This window comes from Motacilla alba, chromosome 3 (assembly GCF_015832195.1).
Source record: "Motacilla alba alba isolate MOTALB_02 chromosome 3, Motacilla_alba_V1.0_pri, whole genome shotgun sequence".
Lineage (NCBI taxonomy): Eukaryota > Metazoa > Chordata > Aves > Passeriformes > Motacillidae > Motacilla > Motacilla alba.
In genome coordinates this window covers 5,608,538-5,631,948 of record NC_052018.1, presented here as the reverse complement: position 1 = coordinate 5,631,948, position 23,411 = coordinate 5,608,538, and positions in this window count along the sequence as shown.

Below are 23,411 nucleotides of genomic sequence, written 5' to 3'. Positions count from 1 at the left end.
CCGGCAGGGTGGGAGCCCAGCCCCAGCTCCAGCCCGTCCTCGCGGGGAAGCGGAGCCCGTGGGGAGGACCTGGAGGCCTTTGCTGGTGTGTGACGGCGCTCAGAACCCAAGCCATAACAGCAGCACTTTGAAAACAGAAAAGAAACCAAAGTGTCTAATATTGGGTCAAGCCAACGTCTATAAATCAACGTCTGTGAATTTATAAACTGTTCGTAAATTTAAGTGCTTTTTGGAGAGCTGTTTGTTATTATGTCAGGGCTGGGAAGGGGGGTGAGGGAAAGTACTTATATTCACTCACTGTCTCCTGCTCCCGACTTGCTCCTGCATTGTCTGAGCAGGGAGAAGGATCAGAAGATTTTGGGCACAGAGAGGAGTTAAAGGGATGCTGCTGCTGTGCCCCAGAAGCACTTGGTGCAAGACAAGCAGAAAGGATGAACCAAATTGAAACCACATTTGCACCTTTCAAATTCCCCCTCTGCCTTCTCTCTGGTTTAACCCTCCATCAGCTAACAGAGCTTCAAAACAGCCAGAGAGACTTTTGGCAGGAGGGACTCAGCCATTACCTCCCCTTTCTGCCCCCTGGAGCCTCCAGAAGGGAGCAGAAGCACAGAATCATCTCAGCAGCTCTACAGGCCCTTTTGCCCCACTCTCAGAGATGTGGTGACAGTGCTCTCGTTCTTCCTGTGTAAAATGATGGGGTCAAGGGAACATGATGCTACTGCTTTGGTTGGGAATTGATAACCAGATTTCTAGGGGAGAAAAAGAAAAAAAAACGAAAAGAAAATGTCTTTTCAATTTCACTGTATCCCTGTCTGAAGCGTCTTCCGAGGTTCCACTATATTTGGATAACTTTTCCTCCCACCTCTATTCATTTTTGTTCCTTTCACCACCTGCTCTTTCCAGAGCCAGGATTGGGCACATAAGTGTCCTGAAAGCAGTTGTCCCAGCCTGGTGGGAAGCAGGAAGTATTGGAAGGCTTAAGAGGGTGTGAAAAGTTCTTGAGATTGTATTCACAAAATAAGACATTGTTCTGGTACGGTGCAGCTCATTCAAGTATCTCAACACTTGCACACATGAATGAGTTAAGCTTTATAAAACACCTGTAGGGAAATGGTATCCTCCATTTTATAGGTGATGAAATTGAAGTACTGAGGGAGCTGTGGGCAAATTTCAAACCTGAGTGCCACCAGTTAAGCTTCTGAATCCAAAATAAGGCATTGAAATAAGCATTCACAATCTATCAAGTCAAGCTGATGTGCAGGGAATGGATCTGTGCTTAGTCAAATCCAGACTTTCTGTTGAGCAATCTATCTTTTACAAATATAATTAACATAATATTATATATATATGTAAAGTATTATTATAAAATGTATGCTCTAACAAGACCCTGCTTGAGCAGGGAGGTTGGACTAGGTGACCCCCTGTGGTCCCTCCCAACCCCACCCATTCTGTTATTCTTTAATTGTATAATCCATATTACTGATATATTGATCTGAGCAGGCTGGAGAGATGGACTGAGACCAGCAGTGTGAAGTTCAGCGAGGCCAAGTGCCATGTCCTGCAGTGCTGCAGGCTGGGCCAGAGAGGCTGGAAAATGCCCAGTGGAAAAGGACCTGAGGGTGCCAGATGAGCCAGGTGTGCCCAGGTGGCCAAGGTGACCAGTGGCACCTGGGTTGTACCAAGAACAGTGTGGCAGCAGGGCCAGGCCAGGACTGTCCCCTGTGCTGGGCACTGCCGAGGCCACACCTCAAATCCAGGGTTCAGTTTTGGGCTTCTCGGTTGAGGAAGGACATTGAGGGGCTGGAGCGTGTCCAGGGAAGGGAAGGGAGCTGGGGAAGGGTCTGGAGCACAGGTGTGATGAGGAGCAGCTGAGGGAGCTGGGAAAGGGGCTCAGCCTGGAGAAAAGGAGGCTCAGGGGGATATTCTGGCTCTGGGCAGCTCCCTGACAGGAGGGGGCAAGCAGGTGGGGGCTGCTCCCAGGCAACAAGGGACAGGACAAGAAGATGTAACCTCCCCTCAAGGGGAGGGTTAGGCTGGACATCAGAAAAAAACTTCTCCATAGAAAGGCTTGTTAACAATTAGTCCATTCAAATGGGCTGTCCAAGGAAATGGTGGAGTCGCCATCCCTGGAAACAGTCAAGCAATGAGTGGAAGTGGCACTCTGTGATCTGCTCTAGTTGACACAGCAGTGTTCAGTAAAAGGCTGGACTTAATGATCTTGGACGTTTTTTCCAACCTAAATTATTCTGTTATTCCATGACTATACAAATCAGCGGAGACAAGCACTAGATACCAAGCATTTAAATTCTAGTATTAAGGTGTGTGGTTGAAGTATCTTTAAACCATGTGAACCTCTGTAGTGAACTAAAAATCTCCTTGGAATCTCTCCTTGCTTCTGAACTGTGTAGAAATACCTGGGAAAAACCATTTTCCTGGGAGCCCAGAGTTCAAGGATAGGCACAGTAGGTATCAGTGTGTTTTCTGAAAACTGAGGGAAGTTAATCATAACATTTTAAGAGCTTTAAAAATAGGATTGGCATCATTTAAATAGCTCTGGGCAAAGATTGGTAGTTGGTTATGTACTTCACTTGAACATAACTTGAGCTGAAGATGCTCATTTCTATATTTCATGTCCTGAATTGGCTTCCACGGCTTCTGAGCTACTCCAAAGCATAACAACTTTTCCTGCCCATGCATGTTGCAGAAATAACTTGTCATGGCCTGTTTGCCAGTGTTTACATTTTTTTATTTTATAATGACTCTGTGATCTGGTGAATTTTATTTTTTTCATTTCTGCAGCACACATTGTCAGCCTCTCTTAGAAAATTATCTTTCTCTACGTGAAGGGACAAATTCATTTCAAGGTTTTAAACATTATATTGGACCAGCTCTAATAATTTTGGACATTTGAGGGTTTGAAGTGCCCTCAAAAGAGCCTGTGCTTACTCATAGGAAGGTTTGTGATCATCAAGACACAGCTCATCATGGGGAAGAAGTATTTTGTGAAAGACAATCCACATCTACTTTCATCTGCCTGTAATACTCTCACTAGTGACTTAGTGATCCACTAAATATATATATGTAATCATAGAATTCTAGAATCTGTAAGACTGGAAAGACCTCCAGTATCACCAAGTCCAACTAACTAAGTACTGCCAGTAGACACCAATTATACACTAAATGTATCAGCACTGACAGCCCTGCCCTGGATCACAACTCCCATCCCTGTGACAGGATGCAGGGCACCCTCTCTGAGCAGTGCCAGCCATCCTATCACTGCAGTTCTGGGTTCACCAGTGGCTTTTCTCTGGGAAGTAGAAAAGGCTGCTCACAGAGGAATAATCCCTTCTGCTTTCAGAAGCAGTTAAAGTGGAGATGACCCTGACTGTAGAGATTGTTGTGTAGAGCCTGTCTCTGTAAAGCTGGGAAGAAAGCAGGTAACGGATTCACACTCAGAGGTCTGTGATGAAATGCTATTTTTGGGAACCCACCCAGTGTTAGGGACCTACCCAGAATTCTGACTGGCTAATGTCAAATGGAGTCCACATGAGATGGAAGGGGGTGGTTTGCTCAATTTGAGCACACTGCTTGCAGATCTGGATATCTAGGGCTGCTTAAACAGAGCTGTATCTTCTCTTAACCAGAAGATGCAGAACGCTATTATAACTTAAAGAAGAGGAAAAGGGATAAATTCTGGTATGGTTGTTGGACCCATGGTACTATGGAGTCACTGGGGCCATCTCTCCATCTGCTTGAAGATGCAGAAGCAAACCACTGCTTGGACACCATCTAAGGAAAGGCTGGCTGGTGCAGAGGGAAGGCAGAGCTGCAGTCCTGATGGCTGCAATTCGACCTTCCTGATAGACTCAGAACAGACCTTGCTGCTGACTTAACTAGCAGCACATGACAGAGCATGAATTTTCATGGAAGAGACACTCATAAACTGAGTAGGAAGTGGCTCAAAGAGAAGTCAGGGAGACAGCTATTTGCAGGGATTTCCTCCTGACAGCATTGCCTAGTGAATCCAGCCAAAGGGCTTCACATGACCGAAAAAAAGTGTCCAAGCCCTGTCTGCACAGAGCAGTTCTGTGCAGCCCCATTTGCTAGGCACACTTGGTCCCAGCTTCTGCTGGAATAAAAGGTGAGTCAAAGGAAAATGGTGTCCAGAAGTTCAGAGCAACCCAGACAGCCCTAACCACATGACAGGCCCAGAGGGAAGTTTTAAACCACCCACACAACAGCTTGCACAGCTTGCCAAAAAGTCAGATCCTTCGGCTGGGGGAAAAATAGCTTGCATCTGGATTCTGTGTTTGAAGCCTGTGGTAGAGGAAGAAGAGAATGAGGAGGAGGAGTGGGAAATGTGTTCTGCACAGGCCAGATTGCAGTTTGATTTGAAGCATAAAAGGAAGGAGTTTATTATTCTGATACTAATAAGTCATTTCTCCCTATAAGCGTAAAACAACCTTCTACGAGTGGCAGTTCAGCCAAGAGCAGAATTAGGGCCATTCCTACCATGGTTTCAGTCCAGCCTGCCTCTGTTTATTTTAAAAATAAAACATAACTCTGTGTTTATTTCAATGGGTAGAGAATAGAAGGAGAAGTTCATCAGTTTCTAATCATGTGGGCTAAAAGCAAATCCTTGGCAGCTGGACCCATCATAAAGGGGCTGGATGTAAAACAAGCTCGTGTGCTCAGGGTAATGATCAGGTACCTGTGCTTTGGAAAGACAAAGTTGATCAAATAATCTGGTCTCAAATTTTGGCCCAGCGGGTCCAAGTGGGGCTTATGTCTGTGGTACCACCATAGTGCATGATCCTGACTGAATCATGACTGAATCTTTTGGGACTTGAGTTTTTTCCTATATGGTGACAGTTGAGAGATGGTGAAGCTTGTCTCAGAAAATCCTTGAGGACAAGGTATCCACATTGCTGAATCTAGCTTTACTTTGGCCACATGGATTGCATATGGACTAGAAAATTTAATGGCATTAAGCCTTGGCCTAAGCACTAGACTTGATTGGCTGTGCCATTAAAATGTTGAAATTGCCTCTGGCAAACTTTTTTGCCCAGAAGAAAAGTACTATCAGAAATTTTCAGACATGGTTAGGGAGTTAGCCCAGGCTGGGGACTACTCCCTAAGGGCATTTTGGATAGGGTCTCCATGTTCATTCAGACTGGAGACTGCTCCAGGGAAACCTTATTTTGTGTCCTTTCAGTACTTAAAGGGAGCTTGTAAAAAAGAGTGAAAGAGACTTTTTTACATGAGCAGGTAGTGATAGGACAAGAGGGAATAGTTTTAAACAAAAAGACAAGACTTAGATTAGATATTATGAAGAAATTCTTGACAGTGGTGAGGGTGGTGAGACCCAGGCACAAGTTGCTCAGAGAAGCTGTGGCTGCCCCACTCCTGGAAGTGTTTAAGGGTTGATTGGGGCTTCGAGCAACCTGGCATCGTGGAAGGTGTTTCTTCCCATGTCAAGGAGTGGAACAAGATGATCTTAAAATCTCTTCCAACCCAAAACATTTTGAGATTTTCTGATTCTATGACTTAGAAGGTGAGACTTGAAGCAAAGGCACATCCCCACTGTCCCAGCTGGTTTCAATGGTAGGTTTAGTTATTAGAAATAATGTAGCCAAAATGTCCCCAGTCTGGTTAAAAAGAGGCAATGTGGGCCATTAGGCGGTGGAATGAGCTGGGGGACGCCTGACTTTAGGGCCCCTAGGTCTAGAGGACATGAAGGGAAGGCTTAGGCCTCTGTTGACTTAGGAGGCTGGACCAGTAACTTTATCCTGAAACTGACCTATGCTGGTGGCATTTTGTGTAATGTGACAGGTAGGCTGGTACACATGCAGGCTTGGTGGCCTAGCCAGAGCCTGTGGGGATGCAAGACAAAATGTAATCTCTCACCCTTTTCCTGGTACCTGTCTCATGCTCACATAGCACAAACCAGAGGCAGGGCTGTGGGAGGAAGATGCATGGTGGAGCAGAGGATGAGGCGTTCTGCCTGTGGCTTCATCATCAGCTCCCTCCGACCTCAGGCAAATTACTTAACCTCATTATTTCCATTTCCCCTGCTGCCACATGGGTCTAATAATACCATCACAGGATGGTTGTGAGCATTAATTAGCATATGTAGAGCACTTTGAAGATAAAAAGCTTTTAATGACTGCTGGGGACTATTAACGCTGTTCACGTTCAGTAAGTGTTATTAAAAAGAAACCAAATCTGAATGCTCTGCACTGAACCTCATCAGTTCCTGGGGCTTGAATGCTGGTGGAAGGACACGATGTAATTCCTCAGTAAATTGCCCACGGCCTGCATTTATCGCTGGGAACCGCAATCCTGAGAGCTGGCCAGAAGAGCCAAGCAGCATCTGCTGTGACTCACCGCACCTTCCCAAGTGGGAAAAGAGGCAGGGGCATGGCTGCAACTGGGTGGCACATGCTTCTGAGCACTCCTGAGCTCATTGAGGAGATTGGGGATTATCTGTGGGTTGGTTAAACTGGAAGCATCTGCTCCTCTTGGAGACAACCAAGATGCACTCGATGCTGCCTGACTGAGGAGTAGGAACTGGTCTGGGGTTGTGCAGATGAGGATGGTGTGCTGTGGGCAAGTTTCTTGGAGTGGTATAGCATGAGTGAAAGCCTTTGAGAGGCCAAAAAAACAGGCAGAGGGATTTCATATAAATATGTGGTAAAATACTGAAACACAGACAAACATATGTTAATCGAATGGGCAAGAAGAAAAAAAATAATCATTTCAATCTTTCTATGCTTGCCTTTACAGATGAAATGGAATATCTGAAAGGCTGTCTTTTGCTTTTGATCTCTTGCTTTTACTTGGAAATGCTGCTGTGCATGAGGAGCGATGCTTGTGCTGTAAGAGCTGGTGCTGGAGAACGTGCAGGTCTGAGTGCTGTGGATTTGCAGTGTGATTGCAATGCACAACTCAGTTCTGCCTCAGTTTCCTCCCCTGCCTGATGAATTTACAACACGTCAGCCTTGCACTGCCCTTGGCTTTCTAGTGTGTCCAAGTGCTTCCATGCAGCCTGTGGGTGATGCCAAAAATAGCTTCTCTCTTCTACATGCTTAATTACTGAGGACAAGATGTTGGCATTCCATAGTGACTCAAGGTAGGACTAGGATTTAATTCCATTAAACTAAGCCAGCAGCTTTCCATGCAGGTTATCAGTGAGAATGATTTGCTGGATGATTCCTTGTTATGAGTTTTCTCAATTTGAGGTGCAATTGAAATAATGTTGTTACTACTCTTATAATTATCATTATCTGTATTACAATTTATATTATTATTGCTAGCACTGATATTTATATTACTGTGGCTATGAGAACTCTTTGTTTTCTCCTAACAAACCATTTTCTTTATCACAAAACAGAGACACAGCAGTTCTTGCATGTGGATTTTTGCAGACCGATTTCATTAAATCTATTCATTTTACACAGCTGAATTAATTTCCCTTTACAAAACAGTAACAAATAATTCTAACCATTACAGTGATTTTTTTTTCCACATCCCTTGGTTTTTACACTGTATCTCATGGCTTTTCTTGTGGCTCTACGAGGAAGATTGGCACTAACATTTGCATCACAGAGATGCTGATGCATGGGACAGAGCCCATCCCCAGTGCCCAGACATCAATGCACAAGTAAGTCCCAGTGCTTCCATTTGCCATAAACCAAATTAAACAGATTCTGTGCCTCTGCAGGGTTCACAGACACAGAAAGTAGGGGTGTCCAACTCCATTTTGTTACACTTGGAGAATACTCCCAGATAACCCAGCAAGAGCCACCACTTGGAAAACCACACCACAGTTTACTAAATGATTCAAGATTCCATGAGCCAGCACTGCTGCCATAGGCAGCAGATGTACAAACATCCCTCAAACTGAAAATTCTCCCAGAAATCTGCCCTCATGAAGAAAAAATAAGAAACCTGACCTCATTTAATAATATCAGAAGAGCAGATAGGAGACATTCTAAAGTCAGTCCTGAAAGTCAGGTGGGTTTTTTTCAGCTTTAAAGTGAAAATGGCACAGGATGGCTGTTGTGATGTTGTGTGGAATGATAGTATAGCCCTCCTGGAAGGGGTTTTTGAAAATCTGTGGACCAACACAAACATTTTAATGGACAGGTCTTTTAAATTCCATTTGATTTCCTAAATGGCTTGTTCTCCTTGGCCCAGCTTTATCCCATCCCTCTGGAACAGCCTTTTTTTTCCACCCAAGACCCAAACAGCCCCTTGAAAGTATTTATTTTTCTTCACTGTTGATGCAGGAAACCTTGGCATTATACCACCAAAGATTTCTCAGTTGAATGCCAACTGTGTTGTGGGATCCCACTGAAGCCAGTAGTTCCACATTTGTGGAAAATGGATTTAAGACCTGTTGGGTTGTCATCAAGGGCTTCCTTTTTTCCTCCTTGGCTCTCAATGTGGTGGGAGCTTCTTGAACAAGATAGTGTCAAACTGCCTTTTCCAGCCTGTGGATGCCATGCCTACTGAAGCACAGCTCCTGGTGGACTTTAAATCTATGACTTGTTCCTATCCCTGGAGACACTGAAAAATGAAGGCTCCTCTGCCAGCTGCTCTCATCTGCTTTCATGGTGGGACAAGAGTGAGAATTCTCAGCTATTTTGAGTACAATCCTTTGGAGAAAAGGCTTGGAAAATCTGGTGGTGTGAGTGGTGCCTCCCCCGGTGCATCTGCTTTACTTTTCTGAATCCTCACAGGGATGTGAAGAGGGGTGCAAGACTGTGGCTGGGGCTCTCAACAAGGGACATATAATCATGGAATGGTTTAGGTAAGAAGTGACCTTCACAATCATTCTGTTCAAACCCCTGCCAAGGGCAGGGACACCTTACACTAAACCAGGTTACCCCAAACCCTGTCCAACCTGGACTTGAACACTTCCAGGGATGGAGTGCCCACAAGTTCTCTGGAAAGTGTGTCCCAGTGCCTCACCAGAGATGGGCTGCTGCTTCTCCTTCTGCAGTCAGCCCAAGGTCACATAATAGCTGAAGCTTACTCTTGCTGGCAGCAGCCAAGGTGCTTTCTGCCACCCTCAAAGACTGTGACACTAAGTCTGTTAGAGCTCAGATATGTCCTTTTCTTTTTTCATCCTTTTGGTAATTTTTATCCTCTCTCCCATCCCTCCTGAGGGTGACTTTTGAAAAGTTCCTGTCTCTGAAGCTTGTTGCTTTCCCATGAGAAGGAACCATATTACACCAAGGGTTGCTGTTTTCAGCAGGCAAGTTGCAGAATGGAAACAAGATGCCAGAGGAGATGGAGGGAGGCTGGTGTTAAACTGAACCGGCTTGATTCTGAACTCACACTGATTTGCACTGCTCTAAGACAACTTGAATGGAGTGTTTTTCTTGATTCATAATGATGTCAGTGGGAAGAGAAACCAAACAGACTCTAATTTAATCCCAAGCTTTGGCAAGAACCTCCATCTCCCTTTAATGAGTGGAGGTTCTTTTCATTAGGCTCCCAAAGACCCCGGTGCAGGGTGCCAGTACAAAACCCGAGATAGGCAGACGTTTATGTAATGGCAGCAGGCAGAGTGTCTTAGAGAAATGGAAAAGGCATTTTAATTGTGGTATTAGGTTAGATTCCACAAGACAGTATGGAAGGCATCAAGATGCGAATGCCATAACAATCTGGAGTGTGTTACCACTGCATTGATCTAATATTGTGATGTAGTAATAGTAATTTCAGGGATATCTTGCAAAAATGCACTCTGAGTTACAATGGAAAAAAAAAAAAAATGAGGGGAGGAGAGGAGGAAGAAAGGAAAAGTTAAAGCCTGTGCAGCTGCTAACAGGGGAGCAGCTTTGTATCAGCACTCTGAGCTCCAATCTGTGCTGTTAATCAAGAGCAGTGTCCAAGGTTTCCTTGGAGAAGCCAGGGCTGTAAAAAATAAGAGCTGAGTTGCCCTCTCTAGTTACTCATTTATACACAAATCAAACGAGTGTCCATTATTAAGGCATCTCTGGGCCCAGCAACCCAACTAAAAACAAACATATGGTTGGTCTCCATGGAATAGAGGAGAAACCTGGTTTGGGAAGAGACAGGCACAGCCAAAGGAAAGCCCCCACTCCCAGTCCACTTCTGAGCAGCAGCAGACTTGGTGATTGCAGAGGGGTTAATGAAAGACACTGTCTGCACTCAGCTCTCATCTCAGGGGTATATCAGCAACGATGATCTACAGAGAGGTAGAAACATTTCACCAGCACCAGGCCTGATACTGCCAACAATGCTTTGGAATAAGCCTGGCAGTGTGTTTGGAAGGGTTCTTCCCACACTTGGAGCCTGTATCCACAATAAACCTCATCCCTGAATATATTATGCATACATTTGCCACATTGCTCTGTAGAGCCAGTACCACACTCCATAGAAATACAGAATGGTTTGGGCTGGAAGGGTCATTAAAGCTCACATAGTTCCAAACACTCATGAGAAGCACAAAAGCAACTTGAGTTTTGCTGGCCCATTGATCCCATTTGCCTTGGCAGCAGGGAACATGGTGTAATTTTGGGGAACCACTGTTCCTAAGTGTGCCTGATACCATGCATTGCTGGGAGCAATGCAGTGGGCACAGAGGTGACAAGACATGTTCCTTTGCCTCTGCAGGTGGTCAGGAAGGTGCCCTGAACTAGTAGAGTATCCAGAGCTGGATAACATGGTCTTAGGACATCTCTTCAGCTGCTCTAGTGCAGACACACTCAAAGAAATTGAAGAGCTCATAAAAGAAAAGGCTGCTGATGTAGTAGGCAGGGAATGTGGTTGGAATGTTACAGGAGCCTTGCTTGGATCCACAGCTGAAGTAGATACAAGGTGGTGAAGTCACAGGATCACAGAATCACAGAATTGTTCCCGTTGGAAAACTCCCAGCTCCCTCATTGGTCCTCATTAGACTTGTGCTCCTGACCCTTCCCAAACTCTGTTCCTTTCTCTGGACACCCTCCAGCCCCTCAGTGTCCTTCCTGGATTGAGGGCCCAGAACCGGACACAACATTTGAGGTGTGGCCTCACCAGTGCGCAGCACAGAGGGACAATCAGTGCTCTGGTCCTCTTGGCACCACTAATGCTGGTACAGGCCAGCTGCCACTGGCCTGCCTGGCCACCTGGGCACACCATTGTCATTATGGTAGGACCTTTGGATTGATTCTCCTGATCTTCACCAGCTGATGATATCCAGAATGGTCACAAATCATTTTCCTTCTGATCTAAGGGGCTAATAGGATGTTAGGTACACATAGCAAATTATTCACACCCTTTATATCAGAGCTGGCATGATCCAGAGTGGGAAAAAAAGGGCCTTGAACTTTACAACATCCATTGTCTTTTGTTTTATATTTCATATCTGTCATGCTCTTATGTCCTTATTACTGTGCAGGCCAAGCAGAGGGGGTGAGTTAAATTTTTTAGGAAGATAGGATTCTTTGATTCCCTTTCAAGTTCCACAGAAGAAATAGCCATGCAGCCACTAGTGAAATGCAGAGGTGTTGTTTTAGACAGCAGAACTAATTGTTTAGGAAAAGAAATACAGGTTAGGAATATAAGAAGGAGAAATATGAAACAAGTCTGTAAGACACCAAGTTTGACTTCTAAGAAGTTATTTAAGTTAAACTCTGCCTAAAAAGCTAAATAAAATTTGGTTCATTATCAGCCTTGAAGATCAAAGCTTAGCTTTATTCCATTTCTTATTTTGTCCATTTTTATTTAAGATTTGAGCCTCCACTCAGTGAAAGAGTGTTAAACCAGTCTTTCCCTGTGCTGAATTGTAAAGAAAGTGGTAAAGCAAATTGGATCCCATAGGTAATACACACAGTAAAATGTACAAAAAATGGTAGATATAATTTTATATCACATGTTTAGAAAACATAAAGATGGTGAAAATTATAACAATGGGGTTTTTTACCTCCTTAATTTTAAATTGTTCAAAAGAACACGTTTGAAATAGTTGAAAAGTTAGGAAGTTTCTCACTCTTTGCACCCTGCAGGATGCTGCGAGCTCTGAAGCGATGTTGCCACCTTGTGGAACAGGAAAGAACTCTGTTCCTTTACTGGGAAAAAAAAATACCAGCTTTCCCTTCTTGTACTTTCTGCCAAATCAGAAAGAACAGTCCTGTTCCTGAGGAGGAAAGGGGACCATGGGCTGGGGATGTGCTGGGAAGGAGCTGGAATTGAAGTGCCCACATCTTCACTGTTCATTCTCAGAAATAAATATATTGTCTTTAATTTTCTTCTTTTTATTTCCCATTGCCTGCACTCAATTTCTTTTTTCTTTCTCAAGGATTGGTCATCTGCCCACTGTCTTGCAAGCAAAACTTGTAATTTTCATAAATTTTCATGGATTATCATCCTGCAAGAAGCAAAAAGAAATAACCCCTGGCTTTTATGCTCTGTGGTCCTGAGTCCTTGCACAAGAAGAGCTCCCACTGACTTAGGGCAGACTTTTGTCTGGTTTCTGAAGCCACACTTCTCCGTGAGATTCATAAAGGAAACCTTCAAAACCTGTGGGTACATGCCCAGCTTGTGTGGGCCAGCGCTTTGGAGAACACACATCACTTTCATGCTCAGGAAATCAAACCTGGGCACAGGGAAACGATCACTTTAGCTTTCAAAAAGAGCGAGTGCCTGACCTGGAATTTGCAGTATTTCATTTCAGTGTGGAACAACATGATGGAGAGATTTGGCTGTGTTTGGCAGGGGGACGCAAACCACGTATCACCACGGGCAGCTACTCCATCACGGATGCTCTCACTGGCTGAAGAGCAAAGTCCAGATTCCTCACATCTTTACCTTCTTTCTTTCTCTTATGACATCCAGGGCTGACCTGCAGAGTGGGAATTTAAGGGAGGTTCTCAGAAAATGTTCATGCACGGAGGGGTTATCCTACCTTTTCTATTAAATTTTAGCTTTCCCGAGCTACTCTGTCTCTCCAGGGAAATGGGGCATTAGGTTTTGTATCTACCAATGGGCCCTAAACACTCAGAAATTATTACTATCAGGAATTCTAAAACCTTTTTATTCTTAACAACAATTTTTTTTCTCTGACAAAATGGGAGTATTAATTTGAAGCCTGTTTTAATTTAAAAATGGGAATTTGAGTTTTCAACATGTACTCAGATGCTAGGATCTACCTGCATTTCATTACTTCTTTTTTTCTTCTATTTTCTTCTGCCCTTGCTGCTTTTTGTTGCAGTGGCAAAGCAAGGTAAAATAGAATACAAAATAAAATATTAAATTAAAACAAGACAATTTAAAAATAAAATTAAGCAAAATAAATTAAATCAGAAAACAAAATTATAAGAGGGATACAAAAGTGTTGAGAGGGAAAAAGAGGAAATATCAACAAAAGCATGTTTTAACTCTGGTAGTTTTAACTCTACCCCTAAAATAAAATAAAAAAATAGTCAAGGCTTTTTTTTTTTTTTTTTTTTTTTTAAAAGAAAACTCAGCACTGTTTCTGTTTCTGGTCAGCACTATTTATAAGTGATCACCACTGAATCGTTCAGCCTCTGGCAACACCGGCATCTGACCAGCGGTGAGTAAACAGCAGCTCCCGTCATACAATGTGAATCACAAATTTCCATTTACAAAATATGTTTACCCCACTATGTGCTTGGGCATGAATGCTACCTTCTTTTTTGTCTCCAGGTCTGGATTTCCCCTCCAAAGGGTCCTGGAGAGCCCCAGGAGCTCCAGCGCTTCCCGCGTACGTGCGTGCGCGCACACACACACAAACGTGGACACAGAGCCTCCCACCTTCCCACTGGGACGTGGGTTAGCAAGTTATAAATCCAAACCCATCCCAAGAAAGGAGGTCTGGGCAGCATGGCAGTCCAGCTTCGTGCTGCCTATGGCTCTGAGACTCTGGCATTAAAGGAGCAAGGGGGAATTGGTCGTTTGGGTTTATTCTTTAAAAAAAAAAAGAACAATTAAAATGTTGAACACCAAGGTCTGGACCACCCCAAGCTAAAGGCTGATCCAGCTGATAAAAATACAATGCCCTGATAAGCTCCTCTTTGGTGGCATTCAGGGGTGTTAGGGTCTGAAACTGAAGGTTTTCTGCCAATGCCCACTCCTGTCCACCCAGCACAGCCCCAAAATCCTCATTCCCACCTGATACATTTCAAAAACCTGTGGGTTACTCCCATCCTAGCAAGCAATCAGGATGTGGAGGGGCTCCAAATGTGCTCCCTCCCTGCCCCTCATCTATTTGCCCACCCTGAACCACCTTGAAGTGCCATGGATATTTCCAACAGAATTGAAGCCGGGTTCCTGTCCACACCAGTCCAGCACTGGAATAAACACATCCCTTGAATGGAGTAAGATTTGTCTAGAAAGGGTTATGAAAGAAGGAACCTTCAAGGCTATATAATTTTTATGTGTCCCTCTCTCTTAGATCACAGGAAAACAAATTTATCTCCAGAGCGCCTGGAGAAAGAAATGGATTCACAGAAATTTTGATCTGGAGGGTAGTTTAATAGTAATGATAATTTCTTGTAAGGCCATATTTTACCTGGAATCAGATCAATGTCTATAAAAATGCTATAATGGATCGACAAAATGATTCCTGGAACTTTTTTCTGCTGTTTTTCTTCTACAAAGCAATTTTGGTTTGCAAAGACTGATGCAAGTCCTGGCAACTCAAGTGCCGAAGCACTGAAAGGCACAGTAGGCAATTTCATGGTCAGTGACATACTTTTATTTTAAAATCATGCTGGAGAACTGAGAAAAACACAGGGACAAAGTTTGCAGATTAGTGTAGAAACAGGCTTGTGGGCAGCTAAGGGAGCCTAAAAGGTGAACTCGTGCCTTGAGCCATTAACTCTCTGACAGGTGCAGTGGGGTGCAAAGGGGTGACCAGTTTCACCACTCCCAGTCTCTGGGACCTGCATGAAATTCCCGCAAAAACTGAGTGAGTGTCAATAACCTGGAGTTTGAGCTGTGATTCTGCAGGTTTTAAGTTTTTCCTTTCTCCCTCCCACCCCAGCCCCATCGTTCCCCTGCAAGCACGACAATGTTTTTCTGAAAAAAAGGACAGAAAATGCCAGAATTTGGACTATCGGATTTTTCCTTTGGACCAGTGAAGTGTAAGGAAGAAAAAGAAAGCACCACTTACCAGACAGGAAAAATTTAAATCATCAAAATGAAATAAAACAGAAGCTGAGGAAAGCTGTTTTTAATGAAGACCATTACAGAGAGAGGTGGTGTTTCCCTTTCCTCTGTGTTTGTGTGTGTGCAAACCGTTTTCTAACCAGTCACAATCAGGGAGCTGAAAAATCTGTCTTTAATTGCAGATGTTGTAAAAATAATCACATAGGAGACTAAACTAGCATTAAAAATGTGAATTCTTGACTTGTTGCCTTGGCGTGGAACATCTTTCTATTGAACTGCTTATAAAGCAGTAAACTATGAGTCAAAATTTCTTCAAGAAGATGCCTTTTCTTGTCATGGTTATTTTACTTCAGAGGGTGTTTCTCGGCTTTTCCAGAAAAAGGGGATGGTGGGGAATGTGTGTGCTCTGTCTTAAAAGACTGCTTTGTTTTTAATTATCCTTGCTGCAAAATACAGTGAGATCTTTCTGCTTCCATTTTTTTTAACTCAGATAAAATTCTCAGCATTTCAGCATTTTTTTTCTCCTCTGCAGCTTTTTCCCATTTGAACTGTTATTTATTACTTCTTTACTACCTTTCATGCAGTTAAATGAAAATCTTGATGCTTAATGGCGAAAACACCCGAAAGGAATTTAATTTTATTTTCAGGGTAATGTTGCCCTCAAAAGAACAATCTACCTCCAAACAATGAGAAATTGTTTCTCCAATCCCACCTACCCTCCTCCTCCTTCCCTGAGTCTTCTGTTGAGTTTCGATCCCACTAAGGGAAAAGGGGTATTTTGTTAGTTTGAAATCAGATTGCTGTTGCCTTTTTAGTACCTTTATAAATCCAGGAACATTAGCTGAAATGAAGTCTGGTGCAAAATGTTTCCTTTCTATGGGACCTAACACATTGAAGGGTGCCAGTAGGTGGTCACTGTTCATAGACTTTAAAATGCAGATTAAGTCCAGCTGAACTGTGCCAAACCTTGTTCAACCCCGTTGAAGTCCAAAATAAATTCACACCTCCTCATTTCTGTCCTATTAATCAATCAATTCAAGAAACTGCAGTCTGTGGTGGGTATCAGTCAGAGACTTGTCTGTTCACTTGGGCTGATGCACAGAATAAATGTTTTCATATATTTTAAAATTAATTTTATTTCCTGTGTCTATATTTTTAATTTTGTTTTCTTTTGCAAGAATGCAACTGTGACTACCTGTTGTCAGGAAGACCATAAATTTCAAAGTTAAAATAACATTATATTCCAGTATTTGTTTTTCAGAGGAAAAAATCAAAATAGCAATCTAAAAAAAATAAAGAGGAAACTGTGAACCCTGCTTAGTATAAATGTACAATAATAAGATTTATTTTTACTTTGGCTGTTTGAAACTTGTCTAAGTTTATGCCAACAAACATAACTAGAGTCCTAGAATGATCATAATCCATCCACACCAAGTACAAAGAAGGGTTTCTCTTTTTAATGTAGACTTGATTTTCCAAAGTCAAATTGTTACGTGTGGTGAAGTTAGTATTAGCTAATATTAATGAGCTCTAATTCTTTGCACTTTTACTATTCAGATTTACAACAGCTTTGCACAAAGCAATGAGATAAGGAGCCCCAAGGAAAAGGAAGAAATGTTCTCTCCATTTTGTACCCTGAAACTAAGGCACAGAGAAGTTTAAGCAAAATTTGGTGCTGAGGGAGTAGCAAAACAAGCAACGATAATCAGACCCCTTCTCATTTCAGCCACATGAAAAAATTCCTTCCCTGTTAAAAAAAAAAAAAAAAAGAAAGAAAAAGAGCAAAAGAGCAAGCAAACAAACAAAAAAACTCCACCAAACTTGTTTTCAACTTCTCAGCCACTAGTGTCTGTCAAGATACTTTTTATTGCACTGTGAAAGGTTAATTTCTTAAAAAGACTTTGCTGGGAGATTTTGTTGACCGCTTTTGAACAATCTGAGAGGTCCAACTGGATTCCCAAACTCTGCATCCCCTTTTATTCCTTCAGAGGTTTCTAATAAATTTATGACTCCTGACCTTTGAGAAATGCAGTGCTGTGTTCCTTTTATCAGATCTACTGTCTACTAATCCTGCTCTTTCATAGGATCACAAAATGATTTGGGTTGGAAGGGACCTTTAAACGTCACCAAGTCAAACCCCCTGCAATGAACAGGAACACCTTCCATGATATCAAGTTCTTCAGAGCCCTGTCCAACCTGACCTTGAATGTTTCCAGGGAAATTTAATACCATGTCTACCAAGGTGCATTAAAGAGAAGTTGAAATATTATTTGGCACACCTAATATGATGTTTGGAGCTTCTGGAGATATCTTTATGGCTGCTGTAGTCTTCTCCTCTAGCATGAGGTCCTATGTAAGTGTTGGATCCCATACCACAATTAATAAGTTTTAAATTTTGTATGTGAATTTCTTCAGAATTCATGAGTGAATGACATCTAGTCTTGGCCATTTCTTACTACTAAATTTTACTGGCTTATTCTAAAATTTCCGCTACTAACACTTCATCTTGACACAGTTCTTGAGCTTAATCCAACACAGAGGAACTTTTTGTTGCAGGAACCTTTCACTGCTTCTTGACAAAGAAGTGTTGAGTTTTTCTGCTGTGTCTTATCTTGTCTGAGAACTGTCTTTTCTTTGAATCAATTGTTATTTCTTTGAGCTCTCTGACAGGCTGGTTTTCAAATAAAAGTTTTTAGAACATTTTAAGGTGTCTTTTATTGGGTTTGGCAGAGTTTCGTCAAATTATTTCTTGTCTTGTTTTATTAATGTATTAATATTTAACCTAATATAGTATGCTCTTCTTTTTCCCCTCCCTTTTCTAAAAAAGAAACTCTTCTGATCTTCTAAAAGGAGATAAAATCAGAGGAAAGTTTAGGGAGAATTTTAGTTGATCAATATTGTAAGTCATTATGGTACCTCATTTTTAAAAGTCTCCATAGCAACTGCTGTCATTTGAGCCTTTTAGCTGTGCCTTTTTATTTCTTAAAAATTTCCTGACCTCCTCATTTTCAAGTGGTTTCATTCTTAAAGTTAAACATTACAGTGGCAGGTACCTTTACCCTTGCTTTTTTTGCATTATGGATGCTGTGTCTTGCTGAGACTTAAACAAACATATTCAGTTGTTCCAGTTAGTCCCACTGTTTTTATAGCAGTACTGCAGAAGTTTTTGCAAATGCAACATTATCTATAATTTTTTAGGACAGAAAGAAATGCTCACTGTAATGATGATTATTAGAGGATCTATTTAGGAAAAACAAATATTTTTAAGAAGAAAGGATTGGAAAAATACTTTTTTTTCCCCTCTTTCTTCAGAGAAGAATGAGAAAAGATAAAAGAAAATAGTATTCAGATATGAAACCCCTCTCTTAGCTTTCTCAGTTAAATTGAAAGACAGCTTTCCCAGCTGCACCAGGAGAGGTTTATAGATACTAGGAGAAAAATTCTTCATTGAATGACTGGTCAGTCACTGGAATGGGCTGCCCAGGGAATTGCTGGAATCACCATCAATGAAGGTGTTCCAAAGGTGGTTGGATGTGGCACTTGGGGACACGGTTTAGTGGTGGTGGATGGTTGAACTCCAATATTTTAGAGGACTTTTCCAACCCTAATGATTCTATGAAGCCTGGAATTGTATGTGGAAACCTCTGTGGGAAAGGAATGACAAATCATGGGTGACTTTTGTGGCTACAACCTGTCCCTTGGTGTCCTCAGTTGCCTGGACACAGAGGTGCATATAAATGTGTGGTGGCCTTAGCAAACCTGAGCTGGCTCCTTGAACAGATTTCTGTGCTTGGCTCAAGCCTAAACTGAGAAATCTGCCAAGCCTTCATTGACACCTCTCATATCATGATATGTGAGCAGATGCAAGCTCAGGTGGAGGAATTTGGACAGGAAAAGTGAAGGGGGGACAACTGAATACTGAAAAGGGAACTGCTGGACCAGGAGAGGATTTAGCAGCGAGGTTCCTTAAGGAATAGTCAGCATTTCCTGATGGCCTGTGTACATATAGGAGGAGAATGCCATGGCTGGCCACTGCGAGAAACTGAAGAAGAGTCAGTATCAGGCAAGGAAATATAAAGGTCACTGAGTTATGAACATGCTGCTGGCCTTCAGCTGGGATGGAGCGTTGCTCTGCTCACGCGTGAAAGGAAATGAAGTGTCTGTTTTATGACCTGCTATCCTGTACTTGGGGGGTCCCTCTGGCTATGCAATGCTGAAAGCCAGGGTCAAACCAGTGGGATGGCTTCCGGAGCCATTCATGTATGCCACGAGTGTGAGGAAACCCTCCCACCTGAAGTGCAGTCACACAGAGCACCAAACGTGCTGCTTTAGTCCTCGCAGAGAGCTACTGACTCCACTGGCCTCAGGTGCCCCCAGTACCTGTTAACAAAGTGGTTAATGCCTGCTAACCTGTGGTTTCATTGAGAAATTGTTTGCACTGTTGTTGAAATGGTCAGGCTAAAAATGGAGGGAAGAAGCTGAAAGGTTATTTGGGGGCAGCAGTCCCATCAAACCAGTGATTTCCTACATGGTGGTGATCACGAGTATCAGTTTATTTTATGGGTATGTGTGAGGAAAATGTAGTTGTTGCAGTGTGTTATCAGCAAGAGCTGCTCATACATGCTTGTGGTTGGGCTGGGGGACCGATGCTAATAATTCAAGTTATCCCCATTCAAGCTTTAAAAGCCTTCTATTGTGGTAAAACTGAAAGCCTCAGGAAATGTTTGCACAAACTCAGCAAGAAGGGAAGTTATCACCAGTTTCAACTCTCTGTATAACTCCTGTGCTAAAAATGACTAATGCTTGTAGATACATGGGGCTCTTATTCAAGGACACTTATCTGTTACACAATTCTTATCCTGCTGCCAACCAAGGAAACTCTCTCACTGATTTGAGTGGTAGAATAATCTAAACTGTTCAAATAATTTACTAAAATCTCAAAGCCTGTGAGGTCCCATCTACTGGTTATTTATGTCTATTGGTACCAAAATGCCACCAACTTCCATTATCTTAAGTGGCAGCTGAAAGCCCTCAGTGCATTTGTTTTAAATCACACCAATTAAGGAGGACAGTGCCATTATCCCCACTTTTCAGGTGGAATACGAAGCTGAGTCAAAGCTATATTAGGAACCTCAAGGCTATATTAGGAACCTCACGCTTGTTGGGTGGAGAGGAGGAGTGCAAACAAAGAAACAAAAAGTCCTTGTGCAAGTCCTTGTGGAAATTTCCTACAAAGCCGAGCAGCAATGACTCAAACATAGTCCTACATCTCTGAGAGCTGTGATCCCTAAATCCTTTGGAGCAGGATCTCAGCCCCTGTGAATTGTCCAAATCTACTGCTAAGCACACTTGAATCTCCATCATCAGACTCCATGTGACCCCAGTGACACAAAAGCCTCTTCTCCTGCGAGAACAAAGCAATAACAAAGAGAGTGATAACCACCTATTCATGATTGAAAGCTTGGAGGGAGGAATTCAGGTTTTGTTAAATAAATTGAGTGCTTGAATATTAAAAATATTTATGCTCCCTCATTGTAAGGCAATCTCCCTACCTTTAACTTGCTCATCTTTGGAACCACAGAAAAGATGCTAAACTGAGCCCATGAAGAACTAAACCCTACAGTTAGTTAAGGAAAAGGTAGGAAGAAAACAAAACCTTTGTGCAGATCCTTGGTTCCTATTTAGACAATGATCTGTGCACCTGGTCAAACCATTTTCAAAGCACAAAGCCTGTGTTTGGCCTGATGAAAAGGGGTTCTTGCCTGATCTGAAGAATTATAAGGCTACTCAACAACTAGACTGTCAGCTTTTGGCTTTAAAATGAGATTTCTTTTTCCTTTATTAAAAAAAAAAAATGTTTTATGTAACTCTGTTTCTTAAAACCGCACATAACCTTGAAATGGAAATGCATCTTGTCCAAAAAATTTGATGGGATGAATTACAAACGGACCATACAATTTGTTAAATGTTAAGCATTTTTGAAGTCGTTGTTTATCCCCTTGGGTTTGACTATTTGGATATTCTGCAAGATGCTTCCAAAGTGAGTGACATCTTTTGGGCATCCTAGAGGACTGCAAGGTGCCTGGACTCAAATCACTCCTCCAGGTCAGGACTGGCCCAAATCTTTTTACTCCATGATAGAAGAGGGGATGTCTCAGTGCAAATCTGTTATTCCTTTTCCTCGTGGATCTGGACACATTCATTGTGGACAAATTAGTTGATTTTCAGCTACTGCATCCCTTAGCTGTGACCATCTCGTCCACATGAATACATTCTGCCAGCACACATGACCACAGAACTTCTGAACAATCTGTCAGGTCTGATATTCCAGATAAAAATTTCAGTGTACTGAGCAGTTTTTCACTGGCACATAAAGCAGTAAGAAGACACCTGATATCCATTATCTTTTATCACTACCAGTCTTGTCTGGACATAAAAAGCTCTATAAACAATGGTCAGTCTGTGGATTGTCTTAGCTAATGCATCATCATTACTTCAGCCTTAGTCTTCTTCCATCAGTGATAAGTAGGTCTCCAGGAAGAAACAAAATACAGTGCCAGAAATTAAAACAAAAGATTCTGAAAGCCAAAGCAATCTGAGGGTCAATCTTAAAAATAAAAAAAAAAAAAGGAAAAAATTAAAAATCACCAGGAAGAAGAGACAGCTGTTGGGCTCAGCTGGTCACATCTGAATCTCATGAAAGAGATGATGGAAGAGGATACTGGTCAGCTAAAGAAAACTTAGGAGCTTATTGTAACAGGAAAGAGTACTAAGGGACAGGAACAATGCAAATGTAAAAACCCATTCCATACAAAGGTGAAATCAGGGAGTTGCGGGCTTGCAATAAAGTTAGATTTTGACAGTAGGCAAGGTCTTGGAGACATTAGCAGAGGATGAGATCACAAAACATCTGGAAAAATATAAGCTGATATAAAAGAATTGGGAGAGTTTCTGGAACAGAAAGTCATGTCTGACAAAACGGGTGGAATTTTTGGAGGGAGATGAGAAGTGACAAGATGGGTTCTAAGTTCTTCACAATTTTATGATGGTCCTTAGCACTTTGCCAGCCAGTAGATGTAGCTGTGTATGATCAACAGTGGTGCATATCTTAATGAAATAAATAGAAGCCTTACACTATGATGTGAAGTAGATCAAAGTGGGAAAAGAGACAGACTAAAAAGGAAAAGTTTTTTAATGGAACAACCCTGTTTGACTATGCTGCTTCCTGGGTCTTGTTCCTGAATAATGCTCAGGCAGCAAAGCTGTCAGAGGAAAACTGGAGAGCAATGACCAAAGGCCAAATCTGATCTGAATGGTCTCTTCCAGTCTAGTTTGTACATTCATGCTTTCAAATTAGATCATGATGCTTTCTTTTTTATTTCTAACAGGTGTCAGTTTTCTTCTTGTGCAGGCCCAGGACACGCTGTTGCTTTGAGCTGGGGTCTCCAAGTAGTCTGAAAACAATTTTTTTTTGCAGGGGCTGTTTAAACCACGGATGATGCTCAGTTGTGGAGAGAGCTGCTGAGCTATGTAGAGACAAAAGCTCAGATCCAGGAACCTGTAGGATCTGGGAGGTGGGGAACCCAAAATTCAGTCGGCTCAGTCTGTGTGTTTCCTGCTGAAAAATTCCAGTACCTCCCTGCAAAAGGTGTGCATAACTTAACCACAGAGAGAGAGCTGATTTTAGAACTGCAACTTTTAGGTTCTTAGGAGGAAGACACTACCTCATCTTTGTTACCTCTGACTCTAAAGCCCTCTTGAGAAAACTTTGGTGAGAACAAAGTTATATAGACTTAGGAAAGGCTAGAACTTGGATCACAACAGATTTGAGTGGTATATATAAGAGTCCAGAAAAGTTTCTGATTAAATAAAGGTGCATTTAACACAATTATGGGCTGTATAATGAGCAGTTCAGGAAAATATATGGACTGGCTTGTTGTCTGTCACAGAATTGGGATCTAAGTGAACTGAGTCCCATTCCAGAATGGCTGATTCTAGGCAACTGTCCTGGGCTAATACAGATATAATGCCTTCATTTCTGAAACTAGCTTATTTGATTATTTACCAGATATTTCTCCTTTGTGCTGCTTTGCCTGCCACTGACATGCTTTGAATTATGCATTAATTCTTGAGCTCATTCCCTGTGTAAAACATGTGAGTCTGGCACATTGCTCAGGGCCTAGGTAAACAAAAGAAAAATAGGTGTTCCTGAGGGTCTAATACCAAAATCTTACAGAGGGTGTTAATCACCCCATGAATGCACATGG